We start from the raw sequence: 5,572 nt of genomic DNA on the forward strand, positions 1-5,572 counted from the left end.
AATTGATTGCCTCCCACACGTGCCCTGATCAGGCTGGGGACTGAGCCTGCAACTGAGGTATGTGCCCTTGACCAGAATCAAACCTGCAACCCTTCAGCATGCAGGCTGACGCTCTAACCACTGAGCAAACCAGCTAGGGCGCCTGCCCTCGTTCTTTTCAGCCTCAGCCACTGGACCAGACAAGGCCACGTGGGGAGCAGGCCCAGAGCCGAACAGAAGGGCCGTTTCCCACGCCCCAGGCTGCCTCTCTCCCAGGCTGGGGCCCTGGAACCAGAGCAGGACGTGGAGAGCCCGAACCTAGGCCGGGGCCAAGGAGGAGCCTGCAACTGCAGTACATGCTCTTGACCAGAATCAAACCCAGGACCCTTCAATCCACAAGCTGATGCTCTATACACTGAGCCAAACTGGCTAGGGCTGATACTATATTTTAATTCAATGATCATTGGCATGCCATGAATGAAAAGGTTTGATTATTATTAAACTAAATTTCTGTATTATATTGTTCCCTTTATCAAGTAGACAGAGCTATTATAGAAAATCCACTGGTATGAATAATAAAATGGTTTAAAATCATTAAAAACGACACATGCAAAGACTGCATTATAGCATAAATTTTTTTTTCTGTTGTAATATCAAGTGGTTGATAGATTTTATTCCTGTCTTCATTGTTTGAGTGCCTACTTTGTTAGTTGTATGTTGTAGAAAGATGCCTGGGAGCCTCAATCTTCTGATGAGGAAAAGAAAGTATAAAATAAAACATTATGGGCCGTAATAAATAAGAGTAATTTCACCAGTCAGTTCCCCATAGGAGCCACCATGACTCAGGATTTTGGCAGATGGCTATTTCTTCCATTGATTGTTATGGGAAGGGTGAAAAGTTGGCTTTCCATTACTCTTGAAAACAGACATGAATCCCTCAGATCAGATTACATGCTTCCTCTTTCCCTAGGATTTTCCTCTAACTCTACCACTGAGGTGAGGTAGAATAGTGTGTGTGTGTGTGTGTGTGTGTGTGTGTGTGTGTGTGAGGTAGAATGTTAGCACTGGTATGAGGCCTTACAAGTTTCTAATTACTTAAAAGTAATCTTCCCTGATACTTGGGTCTTTGCTACTGAAAATGACCATTGGGCCAATATCAGTCAGAAACACTAGATTACAAGTAACAGAAAACTTAAATCTCATGGGCCTAATTGATGAAATTAGACCAGGACTCAGAATCTGTTTCATTTGATTCAAAGGCTCAAAAATGGCATCAAAGTCAGATTTTTGTCTATGCTTTCTTTTTTTAAAAATATATATATTTTTCTGATTTCAGAGAGGAAGGGAGATGAAGAGAGAGATGGAAACATAAATGATGAGAGAGAATTATTGACTGGCTGTTCTCTGCACGCCCCCCACTGGGGATCAAGCCCACAACCCGGGCATGTGCCCTGACCAGAAATTGAACCATGACTCCTGGTTCATAGGTCAACACTCAACCACTGAGTCACTCAGGCTCAGCTTTGCCTATGCTTTCTTGATATGTGCTTTATTTTAACACGGCTCTTCCTTATGGTTGATGCATGGATGCCCACAGTATCAGGGGCTCCTTGGTTCTTTGAACACATGCAGAAGAAGGGCTTCCTCTGAAACTCCTCCAGAATATTAAAGAAAAACTTTTCCCAGAAAATTGCTATTCTCATTGGCACCAATTAGGTCATGACTATAGCAAACCAATGGCAAGTAATGGGACTATGCATGGTCTGAAGCTTTCCACTGGGTGCACTGGCTCTGGGGCCTCCTGGGAGGTGTAAAGTCAGCCACTGTCTGTGCCCTGCCTGGGGCCACCTGGCACTAGCTACAGTGCTACCTACAGATGGCTGCTACTTGTGTTGGGCTAGGACAGCAGTTCTCAACCTGTGGGTCGTGACCCCTTTGGCGGTCGAAGGACCCTTTCACAGGGGTCGCCTAAGACCATCCTGCATATCAGATATTTACATTATGATTCATAACAGTAGCAACATTACAGTTATGAAGTAGCAATGAAAATAATTTTATGGTTGGGTCACAACATGAGGAACTGTATTTAAAGGGCCAGAAGGTTGAGAACCACTGGGCTAGGAGGTGCCCAGAAGAGGCTAAGCTGTGAACGTTGGCAAGCTGCTGCTAGTGCTGGGCCTGTGGCCACTTTTCAGGAGGTATGGGGCACACTGAGTCCAGCTGCTGCTTGTTTGAGAGATTTTAGGAAAGTCTGAAGCCTGAGCCAGAACAGGCCATTCATATGGAAAAGACACTGCAAAGAGCTTGGGTGGGGCGGGATCTCAGGGAATCACCAGGGCAGAGCATACATTGGTCAACTTGTCATATGTCGCTATGGAGCACTTGATGGCTAGTCTGAATTAAGATGGGCTGCGAGTGTAAAATACACAAACACTTAGTATAAAAATAAAATGTAAAGCATGTTATAAGTGCTTTTTAAATTGATCACCTTCTGAAATGATATTATTTTGGATCTATAGGGTTAAGTAAAATATTGCTAAACATTTTTAAAGGCTATGAATGGAAGGTAATTGGGCAGTAAATAGAGGGTGATAAGGGGTTAGAAGAGAATTTTCTTGTTTTGGTAACCTGGGAAGAACATGAAGCTAATAGGAAAGATAAATGGAGGAAGAGGTTGGCTCTCCAGGATCATTGAGAGGAAGTAAGGGAGCGTGGTCTGCAAGGAGGCAGGAGGTCAGGCAAAGTTTAATCAGCATGTACGTAGTTACATAAAAGACAGAAAAAATGGAAGAACACACATAGAAATATTAACAGTGGTAGTGGCTAATGGGGATGATGTTTACATTTTTTACTTCTTTTGTATTTTTATGTTCTTGTGTATGTTTTGTTTGTACTTTTCTTTTCCCTCCATAAAGATACATAGCTTTTAAAACTCGGGTAATTCAGAGGACCAAAAGTTAGAGGTATGGAGAACACTGACTTCAGCACACAAGGCCACCCTGCAGGAGCACGTGACAAGAACATGCATATCACAGAAATGATAATATAAGTATGTATGTATGCATTGAGAGAGGACTAGAAGGAGGCCCTCAACACTGTTAAGATAGTACTCCTTGAATGTTTGAATTTTGGGTGATTTTTACTTCTTTACACTTTTGTGTATAGTTTAAATGATTTATAATGATTATATACTTTTTAAAATCAGAAAAATAAGCTATTTGTAATTTTGAAAAATATGTGCAGTCTTTATCACAGAAAATAACAGTCCCACATGTTCTGTGCTGATAAAACTACATCTGAGGCATTCTTTCTCTCCTGCTAGGCTGGAAGAAACAAGGGAACTGCCTATAGAGAGGGCCATGCTGCAGGAAACGGGAGAGCCTCAGGAGCTGAGAGTGGCCTCTGGCCAACAGCCAGCAAGAAATTGAAGCCCTCCATGCTGCAGCTGCAAGGAAGTGAATTCTGCAAAAACAGAGTGAGCTTGGAAGTGAATTATTTCCCAGTCCAGTTCCAAGAAAAAACACAGTCTGGCTGACACCTTGAATGCAGCCTTCTGAGACCTAGTTAAGTCATGCTTGGATTCCTGACCTGCAGAAACTGGAGGCAGTAATTGTGTGGTGTTTTAAGCTGCTAAATTTGTGGAAATGTTTTTTACACAGCAATAGAAAACTAATATACCCACCCAGTGTATGAGATGCTACCAAACCCCTTATATTGTCAGTGCTTTTAACTTTGGCCATGCTGGTGGGTGTGTATTACAGTTTTAAGTTGAATCTTCTAGATGATTAATAACGCTTTGCACTTTTTCATATGCTTATTGATCATTTAGATATACTCTTTTAAATGAAATACTTTTCAGGTATTTTTCCCATTAAAAATTTGAATTGCCTGTCTTTTTATTGTTGTTAGGAGTTCTTTATTTATACTGGATATGTGGTTCTGTAGGATGCTTGGATTAAAAATCTCTTCTCTCTGTCTGGATCTTGCCTTTTTATTTTCTTAATGGTGTTTTCTTTTTAAAATATGTATTGATTTCAGAGAGGAAAGGAGAGGGAGAGATTATAGAAACATCAATGATGAGAGAGAATCATTGATCAGCTTCCTCCTGCACACCCCACTCTGGGGATCAAGTCTGCATCCTGAGCATGTGCCCTGACCGGGAAATGAACTGTGACCTCCTGGTTCATAGGTCAATGCTCAACCATTGAGCCGTGCCAGCTGGCAATACTGTCTTTTAGTGAAAATAAAAATGTTCTCAATCTTGTATTATTCTTGTTTGTTGTTCCCTGCCAGTTTTATTGATATATAATTGACATGTAATATTGTATTAGTGATGTGAATTTCACCCAATTAATAAAAAAGGTTTTCTGGCTCCAAATACAATGCTCTTTTCATATTTTAAGACCAGGTGTTTCTTTTGGAAGAGTAGAAGAGGAAGGCACATTTTGGCTTTTTAACAGAGTTATCCAATAGTGAAATGAGCTGGCTTGTGATACATACTTACACTGGAAGTATTCTAGCAGAGACTGAACAACTGTCTATAATAAATATTATAGAAGGGATCTCTAGATAACTTTCCCACTTGAAGATTCCAGGATTCTATAGAGATCAGAATTCAAGTATAACAGTATAATCAAATACTGGCCTATGTGGTAAAGACTACAAATAGAGGTGATTAAAAAGGAAAACGGCCAACACTGATAATGAAGACTAGATTTTTTAATGTTGTAGTTTTAGAAAAATATTTTGAACAAACTAAGCAATCAAACTGCAAATGTTTTCAATAAACGTGTTTCTTATGTTGTTTCTACAAATGCTATTTAAAATGTTATCTATTCTTGAGCTTTTAAAATAAGCAATTGAAACAAATCTCCTTTTAACAAAGTTTATTTATGTGATCAGTGGGATCAACTTGTGGAGGCAGGGGCTGAAGAAACAAAAGTACAATTTTGTATAAAAGCTGGTAGTGTTTTGCTCAGAGAGGGCTATAATTCTAAAAGGTTCATAGACCTGGATATGAGGGATAGCTCAGACCACAGCTGGACATACAATTCATGTCACTGGAGAGAGTATAGTCCCTTCAAAGAAGGACTCAAAGCTGCAATCTCCTTTGGCTGACTGGAAGGGATTGCTTTGCTGAGATGTAAATTGAAGGGAATTCACATTTTGGAATGCATGCACATGTTTCTTATATTATTTCTATTTTTAATAAATTTCTGACAGTAACAAGAGTATTAGAATTGAGAACAGTATAGTATAGTGGTTATGAGCCTGGTCTCTGAATTCAGACCAGAGTTTGAATCCCCAGCTCTGCCACTTACCAAGTTACTTTCTTAACTTCTTACTACATCAGTTTGCTCATCTACCAAAACGGGAAAGTAATAGTACCTGTCTCATAGGGTAGTTGTGTGCACATGAAGCTCTTGGCGTCATCTTCAGTAAGCATTCCCTAATGTCAGCTAACATGTATGCTGCCTTAAGACATTTTTAAATGGGGGGGGGGGCGGAACAAAGGTATTCTGAACATGTATTCATTCAACAAATAATCATTTTAGGGCCGCTAAACTGTTATATGGATAAACCCTATTATTGT

This window comes from Myotis brandtii, unplaced genomic scaffold, assembly GCF_000412655.1.
Source record: "Myotis brandtii unplaced genomic scaffold, ASM41265v1 scaffold39, whole genome shotgun sequence".
NCBI classification, from domain to species: domain Eukaryota; kingdom Metazoa; phylum Chordata; class Mammalia; order Chiroptera; family Vespertilionidae; genus Myotis; species Myotis brandtii.